This window comes from Octodon degus, unplaced genomic scaffold (genome assembly GCF_000260255.1).
Source record: "Octodon degus isolate 3935 unplaced genomic scaffold, OctDeg1.0 scaffold00067, whole genome shotgun sequence".
Taxonomy (NCBI): domain Eukaryota; kingdom Metazoa; phylum Chordata; class Mammalia; order Rodentia; family Octodontidae; genus Octodon; species Octodon degus.
The window spans coordinates 9602985-9616606 of record NW_004524643.1 but is presented as its reverse complement, the minus strand read 5'-3'; the positions used below and the strand labels follow the sequence as shown (position 1 = coordinate 9616606).

At 33.6% G+C, this 13622-nt stretch overlaps 1 protein-coding gene and 1 pseudogene across 20 annotated transcripts in view; both read left to right on the top strand.

The window, feature by feature from the left end:
• Positions 1-13622, top strand: part of Sox6 (SRY-box 6) — a 689373-nt gene that overhangs the window by 71414 nt on the left and 604337 nt on the right. The gene's annotated exons all lie outside the window — the stretch shown is intronic.
• On the top strand, positions 6049-6807 carry LOC105742697 (annotated as a pseudogene).

Sequence of the window (13622 nt, the reverse complement as noted above, 5' to 3'; positions counted from 1 at the left end):
TTTATTTATTTTTGTTTTTAACAATTTATTTAACTGAAATGGACTTACATTTGTTTCTGAAGTGACTTCCATTTATTTTGATACATCTTTTCCCCATGATGATTTACAGGGCCTTCAAGCCAATATAAATATTCTATAAATATTTGAATATTTAGGTATAAAGCTGAACAATACTTCAGCAAAATCTTTCAGCAAGAAAAACACTGAGGAGTAAAGGCTAAACATATTTACTAGGTACAGTGAAAATCTTCTGCAAATATTTCTGAGGTAAGAAGGCACCATATACCTGTTCAACTAAGAAAACCACCCTTACAACACAGGATGGTTTTAATTTTATGGAGGACCTAGAACACTTAAGCTGCCAATTAGGAACTGAATAGCAGAGCAACATCCCCAGTTTATGCCATGAATTCATAGGGAACAGGTTCCAACAACTCAGGTTCCTTTCCATTGGTCCTCACAAAGTGTGCTTCTCTGGGAGGGCCAGGCTGGCGCTTCAGGTGAACCTAGGTACCTTCCTCTTTGACTTCCTTCTTTTTCTGATCATTTTCCTTGAAATGTTTCAGGAAGCTATCATGACTTTTTAAGTGTTTAGTATGCTCAATACCCACATTAATTCTCTTGGCAAGTATCTTGCCCTTAACTTGCTTGTGTACAACAATGCCAACAGCATTCTGCGTAACATTGTAGACTCTTCCCATTTTGCCATGCAACATTTGTGAGGCATTCCTTTTTGCACAGTGCCCATTCCCTTGATGCCTACAATGTCACCCTTTTTGTAGATTCGCATGTATGTGGCCAAAGGAACAACCCCATGTTTTCTAAAAGGACTGGAAAACAGGATTCCCCTCCTCTTGCCCTTTGTGTTAGTCATTTTGGCAAGTTACTGGAAGATGGAGATTCTGGACTGTGTCTTGATTTTTATCTGATCAGAAAATCTTTACCTTTTCTTTAGAATTTTTCTTTTCTTTTTGACTCAGGGTCTCACTATATAGCCCAGGCGGGGCTGTACTAAGCAAAGAAGAATTGTCTTGGGGTCCATATAAATAATACAATAAAGTCAATATATGTATGTAATAAAACTTCCTTTTTTTTTTTTGGTGGAACTGGAGATTGAACTCAAACCCTTGCACTTGCAAGGAAGTGCTAATTCTACTGAGCCATCTCCCCAGCCCCTTAAAACTTCCTTTTTTATCTCATATTAAATTATTTAGCAAGGTAACAGAAGCTCAAGTTGAACAATTAAATAAAAAAATCTTACATTTACTTTTTAATAATAAATATTTGTCTTGATAGGCACACACACAGCTAGGTTGAAATTGCATTACCAGTAATTGCATTTTACTTGCCAAGACACACAAATGCATGTAATGTTTGATACACATAGGTTTCCAACTGAGTGTGTGGCGGGCACAGGAGGCTGCATTAGCACTGCCCAGAGCTGTCCCCATACAGTATTTTGTTCTTATCTGCTAACCCGCTCTTAGCATCAAATAGTTGAGTCATAAACAAAATCACTAAAACTCATAATTATGTTTAAAGATTATGGCATTGTCTAAACACTATCATGGCTGAATCTTGTACTATGAATAAGTACTACAAAGACAATATGTGATGTATTAATTATTATAACTGTCCTACTAACCAGTTTGAAACTGTCTCATTGCTACTTCTTTCTCAATAAAATTAATGTAAAATACCCAAAAAACAAATACAGGGGGCTTGGAAGATAGCTCAGTAGAATAAGTGCTTGCTGGCAAGCACAAGGGCCTGAGTTCAATCCCTGGTTCTGCCAAAGCAAAACAAAACAAAACAATAAAAAAGGAGGCCCGGGAGATGGCTTAGTAGAATCAGTTCTTCCCTGGCAAGTGCAAGAGTCTGAGTTCAATCCCTGGTTCCGCCAACAAACAAACAAACAAACAAACAAACAAAACCAAAAACAAAACAAAACAAAAAAAAGATGTTGGCATTGAGGAGTCACTGTATTACTAGTTGTCCAGAGCTGAGTGCAGCCCAAAGGCCTTGCTTTGGAAAAACCTGCTATAAGCATTTTTCCTTTAAAAAAGGCTTTATTGAAGTATAAATCTTCATTCCTAACATAACCAATCAAATTCTGTCTAAGTCTTCTACATCATTATCACTGTTTAATTTTTTTATTGGTGTGATGCTTTTGAGTTTCATCAGTCTTGTAGATAACAGTCATTTCTTTGATTTGCTGCATATTATTGTATGATAATTTTTTTCTGAGAACCACTTAATGGTGGAGTTTTTTCCAGTTTTTGGAGATCATGAATAAAGCCACTCTAGAGATTTATAAATAGAACTTTGTTTTGCCATATATGTTCATTTCTTTTGTGTGATTACCTAGGTATGGGATTACCATGCTGAATGATAAGTGAATATTTACCATTTTTAAAAAAACCTGCAAAGTAGTTTTCCAAAGTGGTACACCATGTTGTATTTCCATTAATAATTTGTGTGTTCCATTGCTCTGTAATATCACCAGAATTCGTTATTGTCAGTTTTATTGTTTAAATTTAGTGGTTCTGAAACACTTATGCTAGTATCTCATTTGCCTAATGAGTGAGAATTTTTTTGTGCACTTCTTTTCAGGGGTTCATCTTTATATCTCTTTGGGACAATGTCTTTAAATTTTTAAAATTAAATTGGGAGTGTTTTATAGATTCTGTATGTCTTTTATTTGTTGTATATTATGCAGCTATTTCTGCCAGAGTGGACTTTTTTTTCCTTTTCTTTTTTGAAATATGTGTGCATTGTATGATGTCTGAATCTAAATAATATATACATCACCTTTCCTATTTGTTGGTGGGAGAACACTTATAAGCTGCTCTTTTTGCAATTTTCAAGTATACATATAATAGATTGTCTTAAAGTGTAGTTCACCATGCTCCATAATATATCTTTCAAATTTACTACTAGTGCCTCAATGAAATTTTACACCCTTTCACCAAGAGGATGCACCCTTTTATATTCTCTCCCAGGTCATTCTAGCCCTTAATTTTGACAGTGTCTTTCAAAAAGCAGAAATTTTTAATGTTGATGAGGTCCAGTTTTTCATTTTTTTCTTTTTTATATTAATTTTATTTCATTTTCTAAAAATAATTTTGAGAAACAAATAGCAATTAGACAGTTTCAAAACCAATTACTAGCACAGTTCCAATAATTAATACATTGCATATTTGGTTATTCATTGTACAAGATGCAGACATGATATCCTGTCCTCAGACACTATTAGAACAAATCTCTCTATTCATTGAATTAAGAGAATGCAGCTGTATATCTATCCTAACTATTTTGAGTATACAGATACAAAGTAGTCATTCATTTGTATCCTCCTTTTTTGGTTAGTTTTGTCAGAGAAGGGCATTCCATTGTCATTTAAATACCGTAGGTGCATGAATTCAGCAAAATATTCCAATATAGTCCAGTAGTCCATCATAGTAGTGGGTTTTCCATAAAACTGGCAATGTCAGAAGTTGTTGACTTGAGCCTTTTACAGCTCAGCATATTAGTATGGCTTTACTTTTTATACTTTGTTTTTATACTTTTCTGCTGGATGACTAAGACCAAGATAAAGCAAGATCTGTATAACAAGAAATGTAACTTTTGTATCTGACATGGTCAGTCAAACCCCTCAGTATTTATCCTGAAACCCTGTACCACAGTTTGTACATCCTTTGTCAAAGCATTAGGGCCCAAAATTTAAAGATCCAATCCAGAAATGGGCATCCGAGATGAACACACATTTCTCAGAGGACGAAATTAAAGAAGCGAATAAATATATGAAAAAATGCTCCACATCACTAGCCATCCATGAAATGCAAATTAAAACAACATTGAGATGCCATCTTACCCCAGAAAGAATGGCTATCATAAAGAAATCACCCAACAACAAATGTTGAAGAGGCTGTGGGGAAAAAGGAACCCTTCTCCACTGCTGGTGGTAATGTAGACTTGGTGCAACCATTATGGAAATCAGTGTGGAGACTCCTTAAAAAACTAGGACTGGAAATCCCACTCAAACCAGCTATCCCCTCACTGAGAATTTTCCCAGAGGAACTGAAAATGTCATATCATAGTAATATATGTGTACCTATGTTCATAGCAGCACACTTTGTGATAGCTAAATCTTGGAAACAACCAAGATGCCTGTCACCTGAGGAATTGATGAAAAAGATGTGATATTTTTATACAATGGAGTATTCCTCAGCTATAAAGAATGATAAACTTTAAGCCTTTGTATTTAAGTGGATGTCACTTGAAGATATACTCATAAGTGAAATAAGCCAGACACACATGTGTAAATATCGTATAGTCTTCCTAGTATAAGAACTGAAAAGAAGAAATAAAAATAGAAAGGTATAACACAATTAAAAGGAAAGAGAACTTGAGGACTGGACAATGAGGAGAGGGCAAGGAGAAAAGCTGAGAAACAGGACAGGGGCAAAGCCATACATTTATATGCACAAGATGGGCAAGGCAATGATCCTGAGAATCTTCAACATGTTTTTGGAACAAACAGTTAATTGGTAGGATTCTCACCCTGACTAACTATATATGCTGATACTTGTGACCTAAGCAACTGCACTGAAGATAGCAATTTGCAGTAGTAGGGTTATGCTTGGTGTGCCTGTCATTCTGGTCTTCCAAATATATACTGCTTGTCATGACATACCAATTACTGTCATTTTTTTCTTTTATGGTATATGCTTTAGAGAATTCACCCAAAGCTAGGAAGAGTTTTTGGTAAATTTTTTCCTATAAGTTTTAGATAGTGTATTTAGGTTTGTGATGGATTTTGGCTGCATTTTTATGGGTATGATGATGTGAGCTATTGGTCAATGTTTTTTTCCCCCCATATTTGATACTAAGAATTGAACTCAGGGCCCCTTGTTTGCCAGGCAGGTGCTTTGCCACTGAGCTACATCCCAGGCCATTTATTATTTTTTTGCATAAGGAACTTCAATTGTTCACAACTATCTTTTGTAAAAATTAAAAATAGAGAAACTTTTCAGCTAACTTTCCCCTTATAATTAACATAGCATTATTTATACCTTTGGTAAATCCAGACTTCCATCTAATATTTTTTATTCTTACACGGAGAAACTTCTTTTATGTGGTTTGATGCAAAATAATTTGCTCAATACTTTTATTTGTTTGTAAAACATCTTTATTTTGCTTTCATGTTAGAAAAATAGTTTGCTGTTTCAGGATCCTAAGGTGGTACTTTTATTTCTTCAGTGTTTTGGTGATGTTACTTCATGGTCTTTGTGTGCAAAGAATTTATTGGAGGGTTTGCTATTGTTTTCCTTTCCATTGTTTCCTATATCTATGTATTGTCATATGTATTAGCTTTCACTGTGGCTATTTTTAAGATAGTCTTTTTATCACTGCTTTTTGAGTATTTTGATTATGATATACCCATGTTTTCTTTATGTACTTTTTTGATTTACTCAGCTTGTGATTTTTTGAGGTTCTTGGATGACCACATTTATAGTTTTATTTAAATTAAGAAAGCTTTGTATTTTTTTTTCGGTTTTCATTTTCTCTTTAGCTTTGACTATATACTTTACTCACTTTTTCTTTTGTTCTGGGACTCATCTGTAGTCTGTTTGATGTCAGTTAATGTTCTCCCCCCCAAGTGCTTCAATAATTTGTAATCCTTGAATAATTTTATTGCTAGATTTCAAGTTCTGCTGCTAATGTTTTCCAATGTGTTTTTCATTTCTGATATTATTTTCTTCCATCCTTGAAATTTTATCTGTGTCTTTTTTATTTTGTATTTTTATTCTTAGCATGTTTATGTTTTCCGTATTTTTGAACCTATGGAGCATGGTTTTTATTATCTTTTAGCTTTCTTCTCTATTAATCATCTCTGGTGCTTCTTGATCTGTTTGTATTGACTGATTTTTTTCTTTTAATATGAGTCATATTTTTCTGCTTCTTTGTAAGCCTATGAGTTTTACAGACATTATTATTATTATCTAGTTCCAGTACTTTTCCACCACCCCCAAAATAAAAATATGGATGAAGGAGTGCCGTAGGAGAGGAAGTGGAGAGGAAGTGGTTATGAAAATGGCAAAAAAATATTTTAAAAGTATCAGCTCTGCCTGTCAGGAGAAAAGAGCGACATCAGATGGGAGTGTTACTTGTAATTCTGGCAGCTTCCATGTGGGAGAAATGAAAACGACGCTTTATCAGTTTCCTGGTATATCCACTGACCATCAAAAGGAGAGACAATGTTGTGGACATTTTCATTTCAAACAAGTGCAGCATCATGAATGCCTTCTCATGTGTTATAATGCTGGAATTTTTGGAAAAAAATTTTGAATTTGAAAACTGGACAGAAAAGAAAAGACTCATTGTCCATAAGGCTAAAATACTGTCTGTTTGGGATCTGATCTGAATGCTGTGAAATTATTACAGGATGGATGGCCTTATCTATGTTTATGTAAAGCACCATAGCAAGATTTATTAGACTTTCTTTAATATGTGTTGTGCTGGCTCAAAGTCAGGTGTTGAGTGGAGGAGCAGAATTTACTACAGTGTATGATTTCAGGTGAATGACTCCAGATAGTGAGATGAAATTTGTTCTCAAAGATATGGGTGTAATTCCAAGCTTAGGTAGTACCACCAGGCTGGCTGAAATCGTTGGCAGTAGACTAGCTTTCAGAGTATTTTTTGTCTTTGAAACTGTGTTTAAAGAAGCTGTAAATATTGGAATGGCTCAAGAAGTTCTTGCAGTGTTCAGATGAAACTAAGTCTCTAGCAGAGGTGCAAGGGTGACTAATAGAATTGGTAAATGGGCTACTGACCAGCAATCATCAGAACTTTAAAAAAAATCAATTTCTTCAGGCAAAGAGCTATATTTAGAGGTGATGTATTACAGATTGAAAGAGACCATTTAGGAATAGTGGGCAATAGAGGTGCAAATAAGAAGCTATTGCTAGGAAACAAAAATGAATAGTTTTTTAAAAATGCAGATGTATCACAAGTAAAGTTCCAATGATTAATATGTATGAAAGCTAAATGATATTAAATATGAACATCAGATTACTTTGAAGTCTACTATTAGTATTCAGATTTGATTTTACTAATTTTTTTGAATATCTAAACTCATTGGCCTAGTTTCTTTTATTTTAACCAACATTTAGCTAACACAGACAACACTTTTTGCTTAAAACTTATTTCTATTAATTCCTAAATTCCTACAATTGTTCTTAATCTATAATTGAAGATAACTTTTTTTTTTTTTTTTTTTTTTTTTTTTTTTTTAGGACAGGGCCTATAGGGTCTACAAGGTCTCACAGCACAGATCGGACTGGTAGTGATCTTCCTGTTTTCAGCCTCCCAAGTGCTGGGATTACAGGCATGCACCACCACAATTTTAGTTGCTGTCTCAGCACACCCCAGTGGTGGGGCTGGCACAGCATGCCTGGGATTGAGCCCTGGCTACTGCACTCTGCTTTAGCAGGTGCTTTAATCCCCTGAGCTTAGAAGATAACATTTTAAAAGGAAAAGTTTATATACAAACCTATTTCCAGGGTCACTCTTTGTAAAACTCTGTCTTACTTGGAAAACATTTACAAAATTGATCTAATGAGTTTTTGCATTTAAAGAAAAAAGTGGTGAGGAGGCAGAGGACAATAAAATAAAACTGTGATCAATCATATTCTAATCCTCTAATCAGGTGCAATAAAAGTCATGGGAAATAGTCTTCATTTAAAGAAAAAAGGTGCATGTTATTACTTCTACAAACTTGGAGCTTTATTTACTTGACCTTTTCAATAATTAATTTTTGGGCCAGGGAGATAGCTCAGTGGCTTACATGCTTGGCTAGCAAGCACAAGGTCCTGAATTGGATCCCCAGTACAAAAAAAAATCAAGTAATTTTGTGTTTGAAATAATCTCAATAGTGACAGCCATATTATGGCAGTCAACTGATGACAAAGAGACCATTGGTTTGTGTGTCCTGGAATTTCCAAGCATGTAATAAATTGTACTATTGATAGTTTTAAAATTGAAACTGTCAAAGATTTATGAAGCGTCCTACAGCATAAATCTGCATTTTATAGCAGATTTTAATATTTTTCTGTGAATAATTAACTTTTCTAACTAGCTATCTTTTTATGCTATCTTTTAAAAATAAATTTAATAAAAATTTAAAACTCAAACTTTTACAATATTCCATTATTTCACCTCTTTAACAATATATAAGTGAAAGAATTAAGTTTCAATCCTAACCTATCACGAGAAGAGGCAAAAGATAATTTCAAAATACTGTCAGTTTTAAATTGATTTTGTTTTCGTTTTGAGATAAGATCTCACTATGTAGTTCAGTCTGGTCTTGAACTCACTATACAGTTGAGCCTGCTAATCCTACTGCCTCAGCCTCAGTTTCCCGAGTGCTGGTATGACAACTGTGTAGCACCATACCTGGCTTAAATTATTATTTTTATTTTCTCTTGTAATGTTCAGCTCAGATTTAAGAATCATAATAAAAATAACTTGCATATGTGTTAGCAATGTGATTCTACTTTTCAGAGTGAGAAAAATACAGTAACATGATTCATTATTACTTTTTTCCTTTCTAAAACATATTTTATAGGATCTCAAGTCTGCATCTTGTACAGCAATTAACCACTAAGAAGAATATATGCAGTGTGTTATTTGTTGAAACTGTCCTTCTGATTTGAATTGAAACTGTCTCATTGCTGTTTATCAATAAAATTTTGGAAAAAAAAGAACACCATAGTACTACAAAATAATATTAAAATGTTTTGAATGATTTGTAACAAGCATTAAAGATAACAACCTTAACAATTTATGATTTTTATTGTTGATAAAATAAAAATAGGAAACAAAAAATATATTTTACTTTTTTAGTTTTTATTTTTAAAGAGTCCAAAATAGTATTAAAACAGAAAAATTACAAATGACAGTTTCACTAAACAAAATAATATGAATTTCACAGCATTTGTTGTATTGTTGTTCATATTACCAGATGTATGCATGCAAAATTGGAAAAAGAAAGAAAAAAAGAAAGAAATATATGAGAAATTAAGAAAAGAAAAAGTTGAATTAAAAAAGGAGACAAAAAAAAAAATTAAGCGCCAAGTGCTCCTTTCCATAGAACAGCAGAAATCCACAAGACAGGTGTACTCATATTACTTTTTTCAGAGACAGATTCTAGATTACCATGTTAATTCATGGTACCTTGCAAAACATAAAAACTACCCAATAAAAATGGATTTTCTAATTTACAAAACCACACAAAAACCTCAAAGCTAAACCCCAATAACTGTGCTTTTAAAGAAGTCATGTCACTTTTCAGTCCCTTTTATTTTATTAATTTTATTGAGAAACAAATAGCAATGAGACAGTTTCAAAACAGGCTAGTAGGACAGTTACAATAATTAATACATTGCACGTTCTTGTCTTTGTAGTAGTTATTCATAGTACAAATATAGACATGATATCATGTCCAAATACTATTAGTTCAGTCCCTTTTAGCCACTGGCAAAAACTGATCACTCTCTCTGTTGAGTTACATAATATATATATATATTATATAAATATATATATATCTATATATATATATATCATAGTAAATACACACACACACACACACACACACACACACACACACTTCCCTTTATGTATTTGGTATAGAGGGCCTCACTACACAGATCAGACTTGTAGTGATCCTCCTATTTTCAGCCTCCCCAGTGCTGGGATTGCAGGCATGTGCTACCATGTCTGCACTGGGTCACTGGCTCAGCGTTACCTGGAGGTGGGGCCAGCAAAGCAGCTGCTTAGTCCACTGAGCTGTCTCACTGGCCCCATATTGAATGTGTCATATAAAGAGAATCATGCAAATCTGTAGCATTTGTTTCATCAATTTTTTAGGTTAGTATGATTTCTAAACTCATCCACATTGCAGCATGTACCGGGACTTTAGTTTCGTAGTTAAATAACAGTCTAATACATAGCCATACCTCAGTTTTACTTATGTAGTTATCTGTTGACAGAAACAGGTTATCTACCCCTTTGAGTTACTATAAAAAATGGTGTTATGAGCATTTATATGTAAGTTTTTGTTTGAACACTTATTTTTAATTCGTTGATAAGGTACCTAAAGGTGGATTGTTGTAATATCACATTCAACTTTTTGAGGATGCACCACATTGTTTCTCGAGGAGGAGCATCTTTTACATTTCCATCAGCTGTGCACGACCATTCCAGTTTCTATCTTAATGAGTAATGGGGTTTTCACTTAAATTATCCTAAGAGGTTAAGCATCTTTCAAGTATTTGTTGGCCTTTTGTATATTTTCTCTGGGAAATCACTGTTTCAGTCTTTTGTCCACTTTAAAATTGGTTTGTTTTTTTCATCGTTGAGTTGTAAGAGTTCTTATTGTATTTGTAGGCACATATTAGATGCTTGATTTAAAAATATTCTCTACAGTCTGTGGGGATCTTTTTTCACTTTCAAAATTGTATCATTTGATACATCAAAATTTAAAATTTTTAAGACATATACTATATCTATTCTTTTGTTGGTTGTATTTTTATTTTATCTAAGAAAACATTGCAAATGCATGGCTATGGTTTACTCATATGCTTTCTTCTAGAGTTCTGTAGTTTTAATTCATATGCTTAGTACTTTGGTATATTTTTATGTTTTTGAATACAGTGTGAAGTAAGGATATTTTGCAAATGATGTCCAGTTTCCTTAGAAGCTTTTTGTTAGAGAGACTACTGTTTTCTCTTTGAGTATTCTGGAAATCCCTGTTAAATATCAGTTGATTGAAGTGTAGATGCCTGAGTTTATTTCTGGACTCTTATTTCTATTCCACTCATCTTGATGTCTGTCCTTGTACTTGTACTATCCTGTTTTGATTACTGTAATTCTGTGGTAATTTTGAAATGAGATAGTGTTGATCTTCTAGCATAAGTCTTTTTCAAGATTATTTGAGCTATTCAGGGCTCTTTGAAATTTTATATTAATTTTACAGCAAGTCTTTCCTTTTCTTTAAAGAATCCCCATTGGCTTTTATAACAATTATTTTTAACTGATACATGAAAACATAAAATTTGTACATATTAGTGGGGTACCATATAATGTTTTGTTGCATGTGAACAGTACACAATGTTTGCATCATGTAAAACATATTTATCCCTTCAAACATTTGCCATTTATTTATGGCAAAATACTTCATAATCCTTTCCTCTAGCTTTTTGAAATGCATTGTACGTTATTGTTATCTAGAGTCATTTCACCATCGCCTTTAAGTTTTGGTATTACATTCAATATATAGACCCATTTGAGAACTATTGCTGTCTTAAGAATATGAAGTTTTCCATTTCTCCTTCTGTTTATTTAGATCTTCTTTAATTTCTTTCAGCAGTATTTTATCAAACTTTCTGGTTGGATGGTGAGTGCTGTGAATTTTATGATATTGAATACTACATTTTATGTTATTCCTTTGAAGAACACTGACAATTGATAAGTTACTTGGAGTCCAATTAGTGAGGCTTCCTTTTAAGCTTTCTTTTCTTTTCTTTTTTATTTCTATGTATTTAGTGCAGGGTCTACAGGGTCTCACTACAGAGATTGGATTTGTAGTAATCCTCCTGGTTTCAGCCTCCCAAGTGCTGGGATTATAGGCACACACCACCATGCCCAGTCTCCCTTTGAGCTTTCTTAGTGAGACAGTGAATACTGGGAGACCTTTTGCCTGACTTTCCTCAGTGTCTAAATATTCTGAGGTCTTTTCACTGTGACTGGTGGCAACATGAAGTATTTTTAGCTCTATGTGAGATTCATACATTTTTCAGCTTATTGCGTTTTAAACATTGTTTTTCTAGATGAGGGTAATTTCCTTCAGCCCACATACAGATATTAGTCTAGCCAACCACTGATATCTCTGAGGTGCTTTTTTGTGCAGCTGTCCTAGTTTAGTACTGTCCCCTAATAATTCTAGTCTTCTTGCTCTTTCTAGGCTTCAATATTTGCTTTCTACCCTCAGCTTGACTTCTAGGATTTGTTTGGGCCTCATTGTCTGTCCAGTGTCCTGAGGACTTCAAGAGCAACTGTAGGCTCCCATTATTAATTTCTCCTTTCATAGGGATTACAGTACTGCACTATGTATGGCTTAGTTTCCCAAAGCCATATTTTCTTGTATCTTACCTAAAAGTATGAAGGTTAATTCAGTTCTTGTTACTTTGTGGTCACAAGTAGAAGTGAATCCTATATCCAAAAAAAGACAACTTGAACTTGCATTATTATAAATGAATAGGAGAACATCTTATATAAACTTGTATAATGCCTGAATGAATTTAAACATCCCTTTTTTAATAGGTTTATCTTAGAAGTTGCATAACCCTTAATGCTAGCTAATTATTGATAATGTTATGCCATTTTCAAGTAAATGCTACTCTAATGACAGTAAACATCCATAATATTAAGAACTTAAAAAAATTTTAATATTAACAGCTTATAATTCTAATGGCATAGTTGAAAGGTATTTCTGGCACATGGAAGGGAAATATGACTTTAAAATAGCTATTCCAATTTCCTTATTTCTAAAATAAAGATAATAATAATAAAGTTGTTTTAAATAGTAAGGGAATATGTCTATCTATCTATCTATCTCTTTTTCTATTTATCATCTATCTGGTGTTTAGAGAAGTACCTGGCACTTGTTGAATGTGATTGTATGTGTGAACTATTATTACCTTAATCACAATCATTTTTGTATTATTATGTGAAGAAACTTTGAAGGGACTATATCATGACTTTTGAGGGTATAGAATATTTATCTAATTTAAGATCAGTTTATGCTTGGATGTAGTAAAGTTGAACATCTTTGAAAACTGAGCCTGGAGTTTGGCCTAAGAACATTAAGCTCAGTAAAGAATGTTGGTCCTGTGAAAATTCTTTGTTAGCCAGGAGACCTTTACCTCTTAGATCTGTGATGTCATCGGTGGGACCATCAATACTGAAAACAGAAAGGAAATTAAGCTGTTATTTTTATTAGTTTAGAAACAAAAAGGCCTACATAATTGCCATATGCATTTTAAATAGAGACTCATATTGTGATATTGTTAAACTCTAAAATTATTTTACAGTTGAACTTGAACAAAATCATATGTGTTAAACATTGTTACACATATAAATGTATTCCTAGAAAATTGCTTATTCACTTAATATTAGTTAAATTTACTTTCAAGGTTAATAAGGAGGACCAGCTCACTGAAAGAAATTCCCCTTAAGATACAGTATCTTAATAATGTATATTGCCTGGTATGTTAGTAGCTTCCAGTCTGTATTTCTACCTAGCTATGTTAAAGAAATGTTTTTATATATAGAGAAGAGCTGTGGGGAAAGAAGGCGAGAGATAGGTAGAGATAGAGGTAGAGTTAGAGTTAGAGGTAGAGGTAGAGGTAGAGGTAGAGGTAGAGGTAGAGGTAGAGGTTGAGATGGAGATAGAAGGAGAGAGGGAGAGAGATATAAAGAGGGAAAGAAGGAGAAAAAGGGGGAGAGAGAGGGAGGGAGGGAGGGTGAGGAAGAAGGGAAAAGGGAGAGGGAGAGAGAGA